Source organism: Sorex fumeus, unplaced genomic scaffold, assembly GCF_029834395.1.
Source record: "Sorex fumeus unplaced genomic scaffold, SorFum_2.1 ptg000003l, whole genome shotgun sequence".
NCBI lineage: Eukaryota > Metazoa > Chordata > Mammalia > Eulipotyphla > Soricidae > Sorex > Sorex fumeus.
Window position 1 is genome coordinate 13,867,130 of NW_026606060.1, and position 23,362 is coordinate 13,890,491.

The 23,362-nt window shown below is 35.2% G+C and overlaps 1 protein-coding gene across 4 annotated transcripts in view; it reads left to right on the plus strand.

Moving 5' to 3' along the window:
- Positions 1-23,362, plus strand: part of CTNNA2 (catenin alpha 2) — a 1,325,246-nt gene that overhangs the window by 1,295,138 nt on the left and 6,746 nt on the right. The window lies entirely within an intron of this gene.

Consider the following 23,362-nt stretch of genomic DNA (forward strand, 5'->3'; position numbering starts at 1 on the left):
AGGGTTGACATCATATTGTCAGGGGATGGGATTGAAAACATCTTGTTGTAGATTCATGGGGATTTATTAACTATATTAAGAGGGTAGCATTTTTATTTTGAAATACATATTTCTAAATAGTGCTGTATGGGTAGTTGAGTTGGATGGTTTAAGAAAATCTTAATAACTTTGTTTAACTCTTCAATCCACAACTAAGATAATTCACTTTTGCAGCACAAAAGTTAATATTGTACCTTCATTTGTTAAAATGTCAAAGATGGGATAATGTAGCAACTTCCCACTTATGCTTTCTAACCTAAATAAATGACTTATAATGGTAAAGCAGAGCTTAAAAAAATCTAATAAGAATATTTTAGTAATAATTACCTGCAGTTAACACTGCAATGTGGGTAACAGTGACAAAGTCTTAATAAGCTGTGTGATTCGTCTCTGGTCTGCCTTTTTACTAAAATTGCTAGACACCACTGAAACATAGGAAGAAGCAAAAATTAGTTTCAGAGAAACATCTGATGTCTAATCATAGCTCAAGTTTTTAATGTTTTTTATCAGTCCCTCATACAGCTGCCAGGTAAGAAATGCTTATATTTTACAAACTAATCATTGGAAAAAATCATCTTGAAATTTCGTGAGTTAAGAACAGTTGTGTTGTGCACTTGTGCCAATTTAGAGAGTCTATCATGGAATGCAGTATGCATGCACTTGTTTATCCTCATGTGCATGTTTTATGTATGGTGGTGTCCAGTGCTAGTCAATCCATTTTGTACAAAATTATAACTAAACTACATATATACATTGTGCTATATAAAAAACAATGAACTACAATTAAAATTACATTGTGGTTTTCATATTCATATATTGAATAATTGAGGTTTTGCAAAGTAACTTCTTGATCTTGGGTCTTTGTTTTCTCATTTTAAATAAGATTTTTTTTTTAAAGATGAGAGATGATTTTAAGAGTATTTCCTAAAGTTACCCTGCTTTAAATTTCTATTACTTCATATTTTTGAAGAGATTCCTTGTGGGGGAAACTCTTTAGTCCAAACTTGGTTTTAGAAATTCTGTGGCATATCTGTCTTATTTACTGTTACTTGGTTAATGAAAGTGAGTCGTTTTCTCTAAATGAATGATATTTGATTAACCTGCTAAGTCTGAACCACTTCAAAAATGAGATATGAATTGACATGAAGAGAAATGTAATTTATGATAGTTTGTATTTGGAAAATTATTTTTATTCTATGCAATTATAATTATGTTATTTTATCTTATATTAAAAAGTGTCCATTTCTTTTAGGGAATGAATAGGTTAGACCTCACTAGATCTATAAAATTCAAAATTATTTTGCAGAGATTTGATTTTGAGATTCAGCAGAATTAGTAAGAGGTACTTGGTGAATACAGAGCTATATGCTAGGGAGAAAACTATGTAAATCCTTACTCCTGAAAAATTTATTTTCAACATGCCAGTTAACTTATAGGTGAGAATAGTGTCAGTAAAGTAAGAAATAACCTGATTGAGGTGGACAGTATTATACAAGAGAAAAACTTAGCAAGGAGTTGAGGCCTTTGGCTAACATTGAATAAAAGGTAAAGTAAAGGCCCTCCCGTTGATCGTCGATTTGCTCGAGCGGGCCCAGTAACGTCTCCATTGGAGACCTTGTTGTTACTGTGTCTGGCATATCGAATACTCTCAGTAGCTTGCCGGGCTCTCCGAGAGGGGCGGAGGAATCGAACTCGGGTCGGCCATGTTGGCCGCGTGTAAGGCGAACGCCCTACCCGCTGTGCTATCGCTCCAGCCCAACATTGAATAGTTGTTTCAAATTTTGTACATTAGGAGGACAGGCAAGCATTTCAGGTTAGCATGACCATAAAATAATAAATGATACAGAGGCTAACTTGGTTTGGGACACTCTATATTAAACTCAAAAGTCATTGCCTATGGTCAGAGATTTCATTAGCTCCTTAATCATATGCAGGCATTATAAGACACACCTGTTTAAAATACTTGAGATTCTAAGCAAATTGCAGTGATTACTAAGATATAATCAGGTAGTCATTTTCTCATGCTCATGAAAGGTCACATGACCACTCACAGCCACAACTATAAAGAAGGAATTAGGATGAGGAGGAGATTCTCATTTATCAATCACAGGTTTAGAAATATCTGCTGGTCATGGAAAGTGCCAAATACTAATCTAACCGGACTTTCAAAACAAATGGAAACGTCTCTGTGTACTATTCCAGAACTATTTCATAATCTTTATATTCAAACAGCCAATGTTGGGAATGTTTAACTCTCTGTAAAACTGTCCATGATGAAAGTCTTTCCCTGATACGTAGAGAGGTTATTGATTTTGGTATGATTTAGCCACAAGCCTCTGTTGCTATTGATTGTTAGATGATTTGCAGTGTATACTTTGCTTCACTTAGAAGGTGTTATTGTGAATTTTGATAGCCATGTTCCTGTCATATTATTGCTTTGGTTTTTCCAAGAGACTAGAGTTCCACAAACAGAATTACTCTATCACCTATCCCACATAACCTGGCGTAGAGAAGACAGTAAAATGTATCTTAATTTTTATTATAGTATAAAAATAAAATCTAGATATAGTACCTCAAGAATTTACCTTCATTCAAAACCTAAATTTTTCTTTATGGGAATGATGAAATAATGTCATCAGTCAGTTTTACTGTTCAAGGAGCAGTGTTATTGAATCATTTACCTGCAATAATCAAGTACTTAAAATTTTGCAGAATAAAATTATTGTTATAAGATTATTGAAAGAAAATAGATACAGTAAAATTATCTTTGTCTCAGAAGAACAATAACATGGATGGTAAACAGTCCACTAAATTCTCTAGTAATGTTCCTAGTGAATATTTTAGAATAGGGTGACTGTCTGGTTTATAATTTTAGACATTTTATAATTAAGCAGATTGCAATTTTTAGCAGTCACTCGTCTGTGCATGCACATGTAGAATTAGTATGGAAGACATATTGGTGAATTAGTATATAACAAAATTCATTAGACTAAATATAGTGTCCAAATTAGCTTTAAAAATGCTTGCATCAGGCAGCATACTATCTGAAAGTAGACACTACAAGGAAGACTTTTGTAGTCAGAAAGAGGGTAAGATAAGGTAATCAGCCAAAGAAAGACTTTTGTAGGCAAATCTGCTTTCCCTCAGAGAGAAGAGTTAGGGGATCTTATCAGATAAATGGGTTGGTTTAGAATTCAACAGTGGGAGGACTATTTTAAAATTGAGCTATTTTTTTTTAACACCTGTAACTAGGAGATTAGATATGCCAGACACAGTAACAACAAAGTCTCCAATGGAGACATTACTGGGCCTGCTCGAGCAAATCGATGATCAATGGAAATTTATCCAGAGTGATATTGGCAATATATTCTTGATTTTCCATAGAAAATTTGTTAGGGTTGTCCAGCAGAGAGAATGGCAACTTGTATTATAATAGAACTAAGAACAATCAAAGATGGAGTTTGAAAGGTAGGTTGTGGATGAAGAAATTTTTTCTCTAACTTCCCCTACCTTATTTTTTTAGCATGTACAAAGTTGACTCATTTTCACATCAAAGTTTCATTTAAAAGAATTAAACTATGAAAAGTAACAGATTTGGGAAAATTGGGCTTTTAGTAATCTAAAAGTGCCTCAAGGAAACTGGTTAACTAAAAATAAAGTGTATTTTATACACTATACTTCAAGTATGAAGAATCATGAAATGATATTGTTAAATCTACTTGAAGGAATGGCATGAGGCTATAAACTTCAAAGAACCATACTTGTGTTTTAGTTGTCATGTTCTAATATAGGAGATAAACTTTTTGATATGAAGCTTTAAAGAAAAATACCTTCCAAATACATGATAGAAGAACCATTATCAAACCAAATACAAACCATTATTTGTCTCTACCTGGTATTTCTTAATAAATCTATTAGGCTATTTTTTATTTAGGATGATTTTATACATAGTAGCTTTTCATCATGGTCAGGTAAAGGTAATATAGGGCCTGACTTACATGCTCTGTGTTAAAATATTTAAAATGTGCCCAAATCATTCATTGTCTATTTTTTCTTCATGAATAACATCTGTTGTCTTATATGTATAAGTTTATATGAAAATTTGCATGTTTAGAGACATAAGAAAAAAGTACTAGAGAGGAATTTTAATAAGGCATGAAAATGAGTCCTAGTGTTCAAAACATAATATGGCTATATCAATGAGTTGTGAATTTAACTCCAACTTCTGTTATAGATTATTAGAATTTTCTATTATTCTTTGGAATCAAGAAATAATAGGGAGCCCTCTCTGTTCCCCATTTTCATTTGTTTGGCAAATTCTGGAAGCAAATGGTGTAATGCCAGTACTTTCCACTGAATAAATTAGTTTGGCCATGTTAATCTAAGGAGATCTTTATAACCAATGACACATAATTGTGCCATTGATTGCCTTTATTACTGTCTTTGGCAAATATTACCAGGGGAGAACTGACAGTAAGCCAGGAACTACTATCTGCTCAAGATCTACCATTTTACCTGAATTAAAGTCAAGCGATACCACAGCGGTAGGGCGTTTGCCTTGCATGCAGCCAACATGGCCAACCTGAAGTGGATTCCTCCGCCCCTCTCAGAGAGCCTGGCAAGCTACCGAGAGTATCTCGCCTGCACAGCAGAGCCTGGCAAGCTCCCTGTGACGTATTCGATATGCCAAACACAGTAACAACAAAGTCTCCAATGGAGATGTTACTGGGCCCGCACAAGCAAATCGATGATCAACGGGAGGGCCTTTACTTTACTTTTAAAAGTCAAGCAGAAAAAAAATAAGTTTTTGTTGTTTTGATGGCATATCCTAGAAAATAACCCAATTATTACTGTTAAATGTTCATTTGGAAACTATTAATCTGGATGGTATTGGGCAACATTATTTAAATTTTATAACCTTAAATCATCAGTTTACAGATATTCAGTATTCCAAAATCAACCCCACTACCATTATCTCTAATTATCCCAACCACTCCTTAACATTTTAACCAAGATATTACTGTTAAATGTTCATTTGTAAAATACTATTATCTGGATGGTATTGAGAAACATTGTTTTTTTCAAATTTTATAACCTTAAATAATCAGTTTAGTTACAGATACTCAATATTCCAAAACCAATCCCACCACCACTGCATCTTCCCACCATCATTTCCCAACCACTCCTTAAGCCTGCCCCCACAGCAGGCCCTCAATAATTTTATATTGCTTATTATAAATTTGCTAAAAGGATCATCAAAAATATTTCCTTAGAAGAAAGTTAGTAAATATTGTTAAATCTCACCATGGAGCCACTAAGTTCTTGTATGAGATTACTAAAATGTTGTTATAGGTTAAGACTTCTGTTTTTCTATTTTGTTAATCTCTAAGATTTGGTGCCTTCTACATTACATCTCATTCAATCTAGTGTGTTATTCCTGGTTTATCAGTGTTGTAGAGTTTGAGATGCTGCATGGCTTTGTGTGTTCAAAATTTTTAAAAAGGTCATACAGCTAGAGTTAAAATTTTAAGTGGGTGGTGACTTTGGAGAGTGTGCATGACTTCTGGAGTTTCCAGAAGTACAGGGAGGTCGGGGAGATAGCCTATCCCTGACTGTGAAAGCCTGGAGATTTCAGTCACAAAAAAACCCCTGCATACTTGAGTTCTCAACAGATTAATTTTTAGGGTCATCTGTGCAATGGAGTCTGGCCCTGAGAATGGCACAATTATGGAGAGTGGGGGTTTTCAACTGCCAGTGCTGTTTGGACAGGCGCTGATCTCATCAAACCCCCTCTTGGGTGCTCCAGATGACTCAGCCTTGCTCGGTGTCCAGAAGAAACTCTGCCTCTTGTTAATCTCTTTTAATATTTATTTTGGGCAACATTCTTAATCTCTGAAATTTTGCTTTTTAATTGAAATAGTAACACCACTTGAAGAGCAGTTTAATCATGTTGTAAATTTTTATAGAGGATTCTCTAATATGTAATTATTAGAGAATAATCTTTGAAGCTAAAATATATTCAGGAATTAAGAAGTTCCAGACACTGTACTAAGCATTTAAACTGCACTATGCAATCCAGTGGAGGAGATGCTATTTTCCCCTTAAAAATATTAGAGGGAACAGAGAGAGATTACAAGTCAGTGAGTGCTTGCCTTGCACAGTACAGACTTGGGATTAATCCCTGGTGCCATGTATCTATCTATACAAGAAAAGTGAACTTTAAATATTTTAGTAAATTTTCAATGGTCTAAAAATATATTTTAATGCTTCTGAAACTATCCCTGTGATATTCCGTACACTTTTTTCAGTTTCCCTGCTTTACACTGTATGTAATAACTTGTAACCGTTAAAGTTGTCTAATATCCATTAGGAAACATTTATTTTTAAATTTTTCTGTTATCACGCTAGACAGTTTAATGATTCCTTCAGAATTTAAGATAGATCATGGTCACGTGCGTTGTATGTGCAAGAATCCATGTTTAGTTGTCTTAATTAAAATAAGCAATCTTCTTTTTCATTCCCCCCACATAAATGTACCAAACTTTATTTGCAATATTTCACTATATTCACCACATATTTGCAACCAAAAATATTTTTCCAACTTAAATTCCTTTAATATATCATTTACATATTTTAATGGTGAGATACGGGTACCACATGTAGGAGTGTTCAATTGTATCCTATCTTTTGTACTACCACTCTTTCCCTAAATAAATTTTATTTCAGAAGAACAGAAACTATTAGTACCTCAATTTACAAATAAATTTGAAGTAATGATACAATAATGTGGTTTAATTTTCTTTCCTGCATCAAAAAGTCTCTTTATAAGTGAAATACTGATTTTTATGCTGTAGGCTAAATTAATAATGCTATTGATAACTTGTATAGAGTCAGTTACATGTCATAATACTGAACTATATACAGTAAGAACCTACAATGTACTTTCTAGATCAGAATAGTGTATAATAGAATTAGATTACTTCTAGCTTTAAGTTCTTCTGTATTTAGGATGAGGAATATATTCTTAAAATTGCATTTTGACCCAAGATGACTGCTAGTGCTCCATCTCTTCATTTTCCATGTAGGAAAGGAGATTGCCAAGAAACATTTGGCACTCCTCGCACTAACAATGTTTATACCCTATGAAGTATTTGAAGACAATAGGGAGACTTGAGTCTGGAGTGGCAGTGTACTTTCCATTAAATGGGGTAAAACTAAACGTTAACTTCCAATAGCTGCTTTAATGTTCTGAGTAGGTGCTTGAATTCTGAGCTTCATATTTTAAGCTGTAAATTGTGAATGACATTAGTACTTACTCAATAAATTATTATGATGAAATGCATTAGTGTGCTCATGCACTTAGCACTAGAAGTCATTAGCAGAAGCTAAGCTTTTTTTCTTCAATAGTAAATTTAGAGAGATAGGGGCATTTGAGGGAACATGGGCTCCTCCCACAGTGGTAGGGGGGGATATAGAACCTTATTTTTCTCCAAATATGGTAGTCTTCTTTGATGATATAGATCCCTCTTGTCTATTTGCATCATGCCTCTACCAGTATGTGCACTGTACATACAATGTAAATAACCAGTCAGTGTTTTTGTCCGTATCAAGATAGCATTCCTTTGTCATTAGGAGTCGTAGAGGAATAATAGTGAAGTGATGGTTGAAAATGTAGATGGAATGGCCTCCACAGTTCTGAAAAGAGATCATCAATCTTTATTCTGTTCCTAAATGTTCTGATGAAGATGATTCATGGATCACACTTTGAAAAATACTGTCCTGGGAAGGAGGAAAGTTCACTTCAGTCTCATAGGCACAATTCATAGTTGCAGGAGGCTTGTTGTAATTGTTCATTGTAGGACATTTCTAACTTCTCTCCCCTACATGTTTGCAGGAACTTAGCTTCTCCACTAGTGACAACAAAATGTCTCTAAACATTGCCACCTGTATCCTGAGATAGGAGGTGAGAACAGTGGGTCTGATTGAAGTGGTCCTTTTACCGAGGGCGTGCTTGTTCTCTGGTCCTTTTTCTTCCTTCCCTCTGGGAGGGTATAGGATAGAAGGCACAATGGTTTCAAATTTATTTGCTAATTTCAGTATTATTAGGTTATTGATCTGCACCTTCTTTGAAACAGGAGTCCTGAATCCTATCAATCATCCTCTAGAGATATCTTAAGCATTTCTGAAAATCTTCCTCCTTAGTCTGTCTAAGATCAAAGGCATTTGTACTCAAAAGCAATTGAGGGCTTTGTTGAGAATGTTGTTTAAACAAAGATGATAGCTCCTGGAAACATGCCTTGTATGGGCAAGGACCCATGCTCCATCTCCAGCACTGCTTCATCTGGACCAGTATTTCTAGGAGTGGCCCACATGAGCATTGTTTGGGAGCCCCCCCCAACTTAAACAAGGTAAAATTACTATACTCTCTTACTATAAGAAAAGATATTGAGTGAATTAATTGTTTTTGTAACTACTTTTGAAGTAAATCATTTAAAGATAATTACATATTAATTTTAGCATTTCACATATGCATCTCATATAAGGAGTAAAATATAATAGTTTCTATGAGATTCATATTACTAATGTGAATATTTTGTGTTCATGATATTTATAACTCCACAAAGTTAAAATTAGGGCTATTGGAGAGCCCTTAACACTCATTAAGTGAGAAGTAGAAAATGAATATAACTTTTATATTCCTAAAAAGAAATATGGAGAACAAAGGAGATAAATCCAGAGATGACTCTGTTTCAAAGACATAGACATGTATAATGTATTTGAAAAATTTGCCTTGCCTTTTTTTTAAGGTGCATCAGATAAAGTAATGAACTTTGTTATAGGAACTCCAAGATAGGGAAATTGCCTTGAGGAAATTTGATCTTAATATTATGATTTTTAGAATGTATAAGTAACGGCATCATCTTTTCTCCCACCCTTTAGTGTTCAAGTTGTCATTTCTTTAGAAGTTCTTCATAAAGCCCTTTTATTTTAAAATGAAATTCTCCAATTTCATAGATTTGAGGCTTTCACTAGTATTTTTTTCTAAGCTTTGATGCAATATAGTTCTGCATTTCCACCTTTGACAATATTTGGTCCACTAAAGTTTCTCATGTAGCCAATCCTCTCATAACAGAACAGACAAAATATTGTCTATCCATGGGACCTTTTGTTTGACCAAAACAATAATATTTTCAGTTTTAGACTGATGGAGCGATAGCACAGCGGTAGGGTGTTTGCCTTGCACGCGGCCAACATGGCCGACCCGAGTTCGATTCCTCCGCCCCTCTCGGAGGGCCCGGCAAGCTACCGAGAGTATTCGATATGCCAGACACAGTAACAACAAAGTCTCCAATGGAGACGTTACTGGGCCCGCTCGAGCAAATCGACGATCAACGGGAGGGCCTTTACCTTTACCTTTACCTAGACTGATGGTAAGCATTCAGTGCTTTTGCTCCAATAACTCTAATGTAATACAAATGCTGGCAGAGACACCTACTTACAGGGAAGTTTTTAGGTTTCTCGAGAGAAATGCTTTTTATTTATTTATCCAAGAAATTTGGAACTGCAGTACATTGCTTAATATATTATACCTGGAAAAAAAGAACTTCTATTTTTCTAATCCTCAAGATTCCTCATCATCAAAATAGGGAACAATAACACTATTGGGAAAAGGTGGTAGTGTTTACATGATGAATCTATTAAAAACTTGCAGTTTGTTGGGGTATTTAATGTGCATTGAGTCTAGGAAAAAATTGTATGTTAGACAGATAAAAATTAGACAGCATTTCTCTTTATCAATCTTATAGTTTAAAAGGTAGTAAGCTGAAAATCTGTAACAAAATTGAGTAAACACTGGGGAATAAATACACCAAATGTGGTACTTTTCTGTGCATAATATGCCAGTAAAGCTTTGTCTTTGCAAAAAAAAAGAAAATGAATAATGAAATCCTTAATTCTAGCTAGAAACACAGCTGGCATTATCAAGGTCAACTCTATGAGTAAGCTGTCTGATCGTATGATTTACTTTTAGATTCCCATAAGCTGTGTTTTGTTTGGAATCATATTTTCTCATAATTTTCTGCAAAAGGGAAAATAATAATATATATAGATCACTCCAACCATACCAACCATATTTTATTACTAATCATGCCTACTGTTTCATAGAGGGTGAAAAAATAGCATGGCAGTACCTTTTTTCTCTTCTTGCTAAAGCTTGAGTTCCTTGATTCAAGGTACCCAAGAAAACAAGTTATGATGGAGATTCTGAAAGTAAAATGAATAACTAGAGGATGTTACTGCTACTTGAGTAAGTTATACCTTATGTGAAAGATCACAGAATTAGAGACAACCTTTGCTTAAGGGAATTTAGCATATTATTGATCGATGTCATGACTCATAGTTATCAGTGGTTTAATTGCACCTTTAACTTACCTCTTTTTTGGGAGGGAAGGGTAGTTTCGGCCCTTTATAGCCAGCATGCCAGGAACCTCTCCTGGTGGGTTCCAGGGAGTGAACACAGTTTATCCATGTGCAAGGCAAGTGCTTTCCTCACTGTACCATCTTTCTGAGCCCATATGATATATTTTTTAGTCAAGAAAATATTTCATGTCAAAATGGAATCAAGCACATTTGTACCATGTATATTAAACCCAAGTGTTTTTCTACATTTTGTTATCCTATGTTAAGAAGTAATGGTGTTAACTTTCCTACATTTTGTTATCCTATGTGTTAAGAAGGAATGGTGCTATCATCACACATAATTCTGGATAATTTATTAAGGTACCAGAACTGTGCTTAGTAGACACACTTGTATGAGGTCTTCAAAGAGTTATGTATCCTTTTAGAAAAAAACTCTGAAACTCTCCAAGCAAGGACAGAATATAAAAAAGATATATTTTATTATAATTTAATGAACATTTACTTATTACATTGTATTCTCCATGAAAGAATGAAGAGGTAGTAGACATTAAGGAGTTGTTATTGGACTAGGAACTATTCTATATTTTAATTATCCTTAAAGTTAGGTTTTCAAAGCATTCAGTAAATATTTATTAATGTTATTAAAGGATAGCAAAATGAGGAAGTAAGTGGTAGAAGCATTTTCACTTTAAAAGAGTCATTTTTATGGATGGCATTTGGTTAAAAGTCTGGTATCTGGGATGCAGACCTTTGTAAGTGACGAAGTAATAAGCACAGTCTCTGAAGTGCATACATGATCTAGTTGAATGAGTAGTACCCAAAAGATTCCAAGTACTTAGGAGTAAAATGTCACTGTCCTCCTGTTGTTCATCTATTTGCTTGAGTGGGCCCTGTAACATTGTGAGACTTGTTACTGTGTTTGGCATATCAAATATGTCATGGATAGCTTGCAGGCTTTGCCGTGTGGGAAATATACACTTAACAGCTTGCTGGACTTTCTAAGAGGGGCGGAGGAATCGAACTTGGGTTGGCCATGTTGGCTATGTGCAAGGCAAATTCCCTACCCACTGTGCTATCGCTCCAGCCCAGGAGTAAAATGAACAAAGAATAAATCAGAGCAACTATAGTTATATGATACTTTGAGACTGAGAAGACAAGACATCAGACTAGCTTGAGTAGATGTAATATTAAATTTAACAGGCTCATTACACTGGTGTCTGTTAATAGACTAAATGGGGAAAGAATGGGAAGCTAGGAGCTGGAGCAATAGCATAGCGGGGAGGGTGTTTGCCTTACATGCAGCCAACCTGGGTTCGATTCCCAGCATCCCATATGATCCCCTGAGCCCTTCCAGGAGTAATTCCTGAGTTCAGAGCCAGGAGTAAACCCTGTGCATCACCGGGTGTGACCCAGAAATCCAAAAAAAAAAAAAAAAAAGAATGGGAAGTTAGGTTAAGAAGACTCAGAGACAGACTAAGAAACCAAATATAAATTGTGATTGACAAATAGATCACAGAGAACAAGATGTAATACAAGATACTGGAATTATCACTAGCTTACTGGAATTACTATATTGTCAAGAATTTTTTTAAAGGATTGGAGTGAAGAGGCAAAGTAAATCCTCATATTTCTCTGGTATTCTGGGACAACTCATAAGAAAATTATGCAGAAACTTTATTCTCTGTCAGGTGGTATTCTTTTTGAAGAGTATAAACTCTTGGAAGAAACTTAAATAAGATGGTAATTAATATACTGAATTCCAACCATTAATTTCTTTGGGCTGAAGATAGTATGCCTCTATATCCAGGAGAACATAATGATTACTTGGAAATTATTTAAGTGTGTAATGAAGTTGATAATGGTCTTACACAATTGAAAAACCAATAGCCAAAAGAAATCCAGTATCATAAGGGTTTTATTCTGTCTACTCAAAAAGAAATGTTTGAATGTAGGCAGAAAAAATGTGTTCAATTATAAAAATCCATAAATCAAGTGCTGAATTTAAAACCAGTTTAAAATTACTGATTTTAAACCATGCAACATAATAAACACTTCCTTTGAATCCATAAATAATATCTATTTCTTCTTAATTCTCATTTCTATGAGAGAAGTCTTAAAAATTTGGTTATTATAAATTACTTTATATAGTTATGTCTAAAATTTCACTTATCTATATTCTATGTTTAAGAAATAATTACAAATTTTGTGAGAAAGCTATGAAAATGAGAGAAATTGTATTAATATGATTCTTTTAAGGTAACAATGAAATGCATCAGCGTATGGGCTTCAAGGGTGAAGCTTTAGATGGCCTAAACTTATTTTTCTTGGGTGAGGGGTTGTTCACACCTGGCGATGCAAAGGCATTACCACTGCCTCTTGCACTCAGGAGTTATTTCTGGTGGTGCTTGGAGGACCATATGGGATGCTGGGAATTGAATCTGGGTTGGCAGCATGCAAGGAAAACACCCTACCTGCTGTGCTATTGCTTCTGTCCCAAACTCTTGAGACTGCCTAGTATCATTAAAAAAAAAGGACTTAACTTATGACACAGAGAACCCATTAAAAATGAAAAATGACATGAACTGTTTACACAATTCACTTGATCCATGGATTTTTATAACAACACATTTTTCTGTTTACACATCAGCTATTACTTTTATGAAGCACTTAAACTATGGAGATTCAACACTGAACTTTCTGATGGATTTAAATGAAGTGGTAGATGATCTAGGAAAAAGCAAAGATGAAGTAGCCAGTGTGGGGGGTCAGATATAGGACAGCAGATAGAGTGCTTGTCTTGCACATGACTAACGCAGTTTGATCTCTGAGTACCAATAGCCATGGCCCACAAGACAGAAATAACCCACTTTATGGAAAAATAGACATTAAAAAGCATAGGGATCCTAAAGTATTTGTGTTTTTTGGACTCAATATATTAATGGGCTTGGAAAAAAACCTTTAGTGTTGGGTGAACCTTCTACCAGAAATGGATCTGTTTTTGAGGCGTAGTTAGAGTTCTCAATGGATCATAATAATAATGTAAAAGTTTGAGGTATGTCCAGAAAACGTGATGGACTAAATCAGGATATAAATAACTTGATTATCTGAAACATTTTCTATTTGTAACCTTGTGTGGAGCGATAGCACAGCAGTAGGGTGTTTGCCTTGCCTGCAGCCAGTCTGGCTGAGCCGGGTTTGATTCCTCTGCCCCTCTCAAAGAGCCCGGCAAGCTACCGAGAGTATCTTGCCCACACAGCAAAGCCTGGCAAGCTACCCGTGACGTATTCAATATGCCAAACACAGTAAAAACAAATCTCAAAATGGAGACGTTACTGGGCCTGCTCCAGCAAATTGATGAACAGTGGGAGGCTAGTGACAGTGTGTTTATAAAATAAGTATACAAACCAAAATTTTTCTAACAATTATGAATTTAGCTTAAAACAAATTGTTGGTCCATGCCACACTCAGTTACTTGCCCCTGTATGTTGGGGCATGATCCATAGTTTAAGAATCTTGGAAATAAACTGACTCAGAATATAATACCTGAAGCAAAACCAGAAACCAACTAAATCTCTTCTGCAATTTGCGTTGCCTTATCAGAGGACATCTGGTTTATCTATTCACCTGAATTTTTTTAAAGGTGAGTAGTCCAGTGGCTTATGGGCTTATGTTATCGGAATGGGGAGAAGATGGAGCAGCAGCATGGATTTGGGGAATGTTAAGACACTCAGGTTACCCAATGATCTCCGTTGCAGAAGTGGGTCCTGTGATCAGACATAAATCCCAAGGTCTTTAATAGGCATGATATAACCTGCAGAGTCCCCTTTGTGATCCAGGGAACTCCGCCTGCATTACCAGGAAAACAAAAAGTCATTGGCATGCTGAAGAAATCATTCAGCATTAGCCACAGACACCAGAGACTAAGCTTATGAAAAGATTAAGACTTTGTGAAAAGACAGCTAAAATCTTTATATACAGTCTGTCCTCCCACCACATGATGGGAAGACTAAAGGAAACTGGAGGCAGATTGACCCCAATCTCCCTATGTACTATTTTGATAGAACTCTGAAACTGCAGAAGAGCACCTCCTACTGTAAAAAATAAATTATTCCCCCAATCACGTTTAATACTGTGCAGAAGCTAGAGAAACATTTTCAGAAATTAGTGTAGATTTGTAATAACTATTATGGAGAAAATCAATAAAATGAATAAAATGCACTCACACAGGACTCTTAATGAAAATAAAGGGAACACAGGGCTACAAGTGATTCACAAAGAAATTGCAACTGTAATTTTTTTTACATGAATAACGTATCATTAAAACCACAATAAAATGAAAAAAATTTTTTGGTTTTGATTTTTGGGTCACACCTGGTAGGGTTTACTTCTGCACTCAGGATCTTTCTTGCAGTGCCCAAGCAATCAGTTGGGGTGTCAGGGATTGAACCCAAGTTAGCTGCATGAAAGCAAGCCACTTAACCACTGTACTATCTTCTCTGGCTGCTAGAATAAAATATTTTATGGAAAACATGGCAGAGAAGTTAGATTCTGTAGAGGAAGAATCAGTAAAAATATGGCTAAAATCAGTAATGACTTAATGACTTAAATGGGGAGGTGAATTTAAAAAAAGATTTTTTAAAAAGTGGAGAGATCCTATTAGAATTAGACTCCAATAGAAAACATTTGGACAACAGGTATATCAGAAGGTTGAGAGAAAAGGAAACAAAGCCTATTCAAAGAAATACTCCAAGAAGCTAGGACTGATAGAATGTCCAATTTCTAAAGCAAAATGGAAAATATGCTAAAGGCACCCAAGGAGTACTCTCATCTGATTTCTTAGTAGAGACTTATAATGGAGGAGAGTGAAATGACAGTCATAAACAGTATGGAGAAATATTTTTCATATAATCAAAAATCATTATAGTTATTAGCAACACTATAAGTAATATTGAGGGATATTAACATAAAAATGAGCAGGGTGATAATATAAAATTAGATACAAATAAGAATAAAATAAAAATACAGAACAAGACTAAAAGGAGTTAACATGTTTATTTCAGTGACAGATCAATAACTAATATACAAAATGACTGTTATAAATAATGATACAATCTTCAGAGTAATCACAAATACAAATCTGGGGGACAGAGTGATTGTGCAGAGAAGATAGGGCATTTCCCTCATATGTGGCTAACCCAGGTTTAACCCCCAGCATCTCATATGATCCCCCAATCTTGTCAGGAGTGATCCCAGAGTGCAGATATAGAACTAAGCCCTAGTGCCAGGTACAGCCTATATATGTATATACGTATAAGTATATATGTATGTGTGAATCTGTTTATATGGGAATTGATATATAGCAATGTTTTGAATTCCAGCACATCATAGGCCCCATCACCACCAGACCAAGTGTAGAAAAGAGCACCGCTAGGTGTGGTCCAACACCCCCCTGCCGTGCCCCCCCCCCAACCAAAAAAAACAGTCAAAGAAAAGAAATCAAATGAATTTAAAATTTCTTAGGCTAAACTAAAAATGGAGGTAGAAATTATCAGATCTTTTGTGATACAATAAAGATAGTATTGGCCCTCCCGTTGATCATCGATTTGCTCGAGCGGGCCCAGTAACGTTTCCATTGGAGACTTTGTTGGTACTGTGTTTGGCATATCGAATACGTCACGGGGAGCTTGCCAGGCTTTGCCTTGCGGGCGAGATACTCTCGGTAGCTTGCTGGGCTCTCTGAGAGGGGCGGAGGAATCGAACTCGGGTCGGCCATCTTGGCTGCGTGCAAGGCAAACGCCCTACCGCTGTGCTATCGCTCCAGCCTGAAGATAGTATAACAGGTATTTAATAGCAATGCAGACATGCCATTAAACATGAAAGCTCACAATCTAACCTTTACATCTAAGGTAACTACACAAAAGAACAGTAAATGTAATCAACTGTCTATAGAAGACAGAATAATAAAAATAATAGTGGAAATAAATAAATTACAAACTAAAATAGGTCATATAAGGAAGAAGGCACTACAAAAAGTTGGTACCTAGAGAGGATTAACAGTTAATAATTACTATGGTCAGAAAGAAAGTACAGCAGTAAAGGAATTTACTGTACTTGCAGCCAGCCCTGGTTCACATCCTCCCCACATGTGATTCTTTTTCTAGTGCCACATGTAACCCCTGAACATAGGCCAGACATGATTTAATAATCTAAGTAATCATAATAGTAATAACAAAAGCAACAGCAACAACAAACTCTTAGTCACTATGTAAGAGTGAAAAAAATTAATTAAAAAATGAGGAACTGAGATTGAGTAATCATATGTAAACAAATTGGATAAACTGTAAGAAATTGAACTAATGTGTTTTGGAAACTTAAAAATTCCTAAGACTCAAGATTTTAAATAATAACCAATTCCCCCTAAAAATAAAAACCCAAACCATATAGAAACAATCAATCCTACCAACATAAAATTATGCACTAATGCTCCTTACTATGCTTTCTCAACATTTCCAAGGAAATGAAGAAGGAGGTACATATACCCAAAACTCATTTTACAAGGTAAAAAAAAAGCTATAGATGGACAGATAGGTCTAATCCACATAAATCCAAAGCTTCTCAAACAAATCTTGGTAAATATTCAAACATTGAGAGTAAACCCAATCAGTGTTAGTGTCAATAAGGAAGAGGTTTAAAATAATCCGAAATACAGGACATACAAAGGGAGAGGGGATTGATGGAAGTGAAAAATTTTAATTTAAAAAATGTGCCTTTGAGATACAGATGACCGTGGTAATTGAAAGATAAGATTTAAGAGCCCACTACCTAATTTTAAAAGCATTGTTTCATTTGATACTTAAGAATCTAAAAAAAAGCCTTTTCAAACATAAGGAATTTGAGACGAAACTAGTTTATCATTAAGATTCCAGAGCCAGTAAACAGTCTCAACTTAGGCTTTCTATCACCAAGAGATGAAATGATGTATAGAGCATATAGTGATGCATTTGCGAGAGAAATACCAATACCAAACACCTGATGAGAGGGGCATGGTCTGGATTCAGTTTCCTGCCCTCAGTATTTAAATAACACAATATTTACACAGTTCCTTGTGTTTGAATGTGATACAAAGTGAAAGGGTAGAGGAGTAACCTGGATATTCAAGTTCTACTTTAGAGGTCTAGCCCTTCACCATCATCAGTACTGAAACCTATGGTCCTTGAGTTTTGTGAACTGTTCCCTATTTTGCATGCACTTGTTTTATAAGGTGATCAGAAGTCATGACAACTTATCCACAAAGACTGTCAGGTTTTGTAAGTCAGGCTTTTCTTGATAGTGATTTCATGGTGGCTTTTCTGATCCAGAATACTTTTATCTCTGGAATTTTTGCACACTTACTCATCTAATATTTGTTTCTCAGTCATTATGATATGCCTTAGGGTGAAATCAGTCAAAGCACGCTATTCTGCTAATAGGTTTAAGTAAAAATGGAGGATTTAACCTTTGAAGAATTGACCACAAGTTATGAACCTTGGATGATAAAGATGTAGCTGATGCTTATTAATTACTGAGAACTAAGATCAATGATGTTTTGATTTATTTATGTAACAAAAATAGTCTTTACACCTAGGAATATCTCTGAGTAACTGTGGATGCCTAAAAATCTATCAGATTTATTCCTTTGTGAATATTCTGTTTCCTAAGAGCAACCTAAAGAAGGTTTCTGAGATGAGAGAACCCAAAGTGTATAGGAAAAAAGATTATACATGAAGGAATAACTATAGAAAGACATGGTAATTCTCGATAAGAGCAGAGGTGACTGCTTATAATTTTCCAATGGTGAGTGAATCCCAAGATTCCCACTTCTTACAATATAAGAACACCTTGTTTGGGGTTAAGCAAAAATTTGAATGGTCTGGAAAATGGCTCTATGCCATATTTAGAAAATTTGTTGACTGTAATTAAGCCTTCATGGGAGTCCCCAAGGTTTACTTACCTATAATTGAAAAAATGCAAATTAAGACAGTTAATCAGTAGACTGACTGGTTATGAAGCGGTACTACCTACCTAAATGAATTAAAAATGAAGACACAGGTATGTCTAGTTGAGAAAGTTCAATGAGAGCAGGTTGGTAAATTTCTCAGCAATGCGGTAAAGATTTTTTTTTTCTAATTTACAAAGTTATTCCTAGTTCGGTTTTAAACGTACAATGTTCCATCAGTGAACCCAGCACCAGTGTCAACTACTCTCTAACAGTGTCCCCAGAGTTTCTGTCCTGGGAGTTTTTTCTTAGGCTGACTCAAATAGGAGTGCTATTGTGCTAAGGCCTTTGCTGACTTAATCTTGAGCCATTATACACAGATTTTCTAGCAACTGGTCCTGGGCAATGGTTCCATACTGGCTTCCTCCCTTCATTACTTACTGAAGCACTGCAGAAAAACATAACATACTCTTGTCTTCCTATCTTGATTATCCTCTACTCAAAGTTATAAAATATTTACTTTTTAAGATCCCATAATCAATCGGGATAGCCCTTGAAAAAACCCAACTCTTGAGGACCTACCCTGTAGTATGTCTCAGTTATATATACCAAGCAACTATGTATTCTAATACTGCTTTAATGTAGTTTTAAAAAGTAATCACAGAATGCTAGTCATTTTCACCTCAGACACCATATTTTTTTGATGTATGCGGCTAACTTTTACTACCTGACTTAAAATCATTTCCGAATGCTTTGGATTTCTATTAAACCGATATCTTTTGTAAAACAAACATCTTATACCTGGTGATCATGATATTTGTACAAAAAGTGTACAATATGTTCCTAAAAATTAGCTAGAAAAACAAAGATGTAAATTCAGAATTGTTCAGAAAATACATGTCCATAACCTAGTAGTAAAAAGAACTTAAATAAGCTCATTTAAATACAGAAATAGAGCTATAATGATGATACATCTGTATTACAAATTTTACCTAGTTGAACTTGACAACTCTGTAACCTTTTGGAGGAGGGAGATAAGTTTCTTTGGAAGGAGGGAGATACTCTGTAACCTTTTGGAGGAGGGAGATAAATTGCTTTGCTAGATTAGTTCATTCAATGAGGAAGAGTGGACAGGAACATTGGAATGAGGACTTTGCACAAAGGATTATCTTTTCCAAATATATAAATATCCATGAAGTGAGGAAACATACAATTCAGCTAACCTTTTTTCGTTTTAACCATACTTTTGCTTCACTTATTACCCTGGGCTACCTGGATTTGTGGGCTGGAGCAATAGCACGGGTAGGGCATTTGCCTTGCTAAGCAGCCAACATGGCCAACCCAAATTCCATTCCTCCTCCCCTCTCGGAGAGCCTGGATACCAAGAGTATCTCACCTGCAATGGCAAAGACTGGCAAGCTACCCCTGACATATTCGATATGCCAAACACAGTAACAGTTGTCACAATGGAGACATTACTGGGCCTTCCTGCTCAAGCAAATTGATGAACAACAGGAGGACAGTGACAGTGACAGTGACCTGGATTTGTTAAAAAGTTTTATTGGTATAGACAGTTGAAAAGGTAGTATTTCAAATGCACTACAATTTCTAAGGCAATCAAATATTTCTTCAAAGTATTGGTGGGGAATGTGCAGTGGTGGAGGAATGGGTGTTTGATCATTGTGTGATTGTAACCCAACTATATAAGCCTGTAACCATCTCACGGTGATTCAATAAAATTTTAAAAAAAAAACAGAAAAAAACCCCAAAGTCTTGTGGATTTTATTTTTTAATGAAATATTTTGCTTGGTAGATACCAACCAGAAATGAGTTCCTCCCCCGTAGCAAAGCTGACTTAATTTTCTATACCCCCCACCAATATAATCTGTTACATATTTGGGTGGGTGTAGGATCATTTTTAAAGAATATTGAATCACCTGTAATACAAAGTTGCACAATTATTCATTATTGACCGTCAATTGTACAATGTTTATGAACCAATGCCCTCACCAGTATCCAATTCCCTCCACCAGTGTCCCTGATTTCTGCCCCCAACAAGCCTGCCTCTAAAGCAGTAAAAAAGTAAAACTTTCCCCTTTTACTTTTAGGCACTGTGTTTTGTGCTACTGTTTACTGAGAGTATATCATTCATACCTAGTTCTCATCCAGAGTGACCATTTTCCCCTATCTTTGTCATAGTGATTGGGGTAGCAGGTGCCAGAATGGTTGGGGGGGGAGATGATTTTTTAACTATAAATAAATGGCCAGTTCCAGTTGGAAAGATACCAAGTTTCTAAAAGTGCTTGCCTTTGATTTAAAATTATTGCTAAGTTTTTCATCACAAGCCATCTTAAGACACTATCCTAGTTTGAATATTTATGGCATAGCTGGTTAAAATACTTCCTGTTCTTATCTATTAACTATTAAGTCACTTCCATTAAAATATATCAGAAGTGAATATAATGGATTTTGCTCATAGAATTATCTTAGCATTCTCTAAGTTACTCTCTATATTAGCTCTGGCATTGTAGCACTGTTCCTGTCCTGATTTGCTCGAGGGCACCAGTAACATCTCCATTGTGAGACTTGTTGTTACTGTTTTTGGCATATTGAATATGCCACAGGGAGTTTGTTAGACTCTGCCATGCGGGCAGAATACTCTTGGTAGCTTACCGGGCTCTCCAAGAGGTATGGAGGAATCGAACCCGGGTCAGTCATGTACAAGGAAAATGCCCTACAAGCTGTGCTATTGCTACAGCCCAGCTCTGACATTAACTAATAAAAATATTCTAGACCCAAATGGGACAGGTCATTTTTGAGATTTTGGGTGTTTAAAATATTTCCTTTTCATTATTACTATTTATTCATTGCTAATAGCATTCTCAAACAAAAAGATAATCTACCATATAACGACAGTAGTACAGCGGGTAAGGCATCTGCCTTGCATGCGGCCAACATGGTCGACCCGGGTTCGATTCCTCAAACCCTCTCGGAGAGCCCAGTAAGCTACCAAGAGTTTCTTGCCTGCACGGCAAAGCCTGGCAAGCTACCCGTGATGCATTCAATATGCCAAAAACTGTTACAATTTGTTGTGAGACGTTACTGGTGCCCACTCAAACAAATCAATGAACAATGGGAGGATAGTGCTACAGTGCTATTCTACTAACAGACAGAAAGGGAAAACCTGTAACCAAGACAAACTCCCAGTTTTTATACCGCAAAATAATCTACAAATTGATATGTTTTATTGTATACTATGTTGCTTAGATAGTTCCATAATATTTGCATTATTTTTCATCTAATAGACTGCTTTATACTTGGGGATTCATAAATTTCCATGTATGGTTATTGTTTGGTTATGAATATATATATATTGGATTTAATATAGAAAACAGTCTAATTCTGTTCTATATGATAACTGGCCATCACAAATCAATATCCTAAGACACTTAATATGCCATGTACAGTTAATTCAGTATGTTTCCTTCCATCCCTTTTATATTAATTTACAGTTTTTTTTTTCTTTTTTAGCTTTTGGGTCACACCCAGCAATGTACAGGGGTTACTCCTGGCTTTGCACTCAGGAATCACTCCTGGCAGTGCTCAAGGGACCATATGGGATGCTGGGAATTGAACCGGGGTTGGCCACGTGTAAGGCAAATGCCCTACCTGCTATACTATTGCTCCAGCCCTACACTTTTGACAATGTTATGTTACTGGATTTAAAAAAAAAAACATAAATCTATACTGCATGTGTTTTATTACTAGTTGGCCCCAGGAAGTTCAACATTAGTATTAAGGATGAAGGATTGCTAATTAGCAGAACAAAAAATAGCCTCGACTGACAATAGAATAGTTAAGATTTTCCCTGATGATGTTACCTCTTAAAATATTAAAATTATATTGATTTTAATCATCACTATAACACTAAGAGAGATTTTAGTAAATTTATTCAACTTCTTGACCTGAAGAAAGAATAAAAATGTACTATTTTATTCTGAGTCTATTAAGTTTTCTTTAAGAACAAGAAATATGAAGGAAGATAAACTCAGCATGAAGTGACAAATTATATACCTATGGTATTTATAATTTATTTGTTCAATAATTAGGATTACAAATATAAGTAAAATATATGGTTTCTTGTCCTTAAGTTCAATTGTGCCTTTGATAACTATTTCTGTATTCAATATAGAACCCTCAAATTCAGTATTTTAAAAATTAAACTTAGCCTTCTATCACCTTAACTTCATTATTTCTATCATCTAAGGTAATATCACCAATATATTATCAAATTTTGTATCTAATTGCACTAGAGATTATAACTTATATTTATATTATAACTTTTATATTTATATTATAACTTATAATATAAATATTACTTATATTATAACTTATAATTATAACTTCTAGTTTTATTTTTAACCAGTCACAACAAATCTCACATTTCATCCAATAAAGTGAACCTCAATTTTATAGTCACACATATGAAGCACCATTTTCTGAATCAAGTGAGATACCCTTTCCTTTCTTCCATCCTAGTGAAGCTTAAACCTTTCAGCTTTTGCCTATTTAGATATACAACATTTAAACACAGGTATGTGAAGAAATAGATGGATGAATAAGTATATCAGTAGGAATAGAACAGTCTGAACAGTAAGTTAGTAAATGAAAATTCAACTTTATTCTAAAAATGTTGTTACACTTTCTTTTGAAATAATGTGATTAAATCATATTTTTGTCAAGTTTTATTTCTATTGAAAAAATCACTTTTATAGTGTAAATTCTGTCATAATAGTTTACCTGCCTCAGGAACCGTTGTGAAATTAAATGAGAAATTCAGAGGACTAGTATAAAAACAGGGCCATGTTTGAATTTGCTCAAGATAGTCTTTTGTTTTTTAATGAGCTGAAACATAGCCACTTTTCTGAG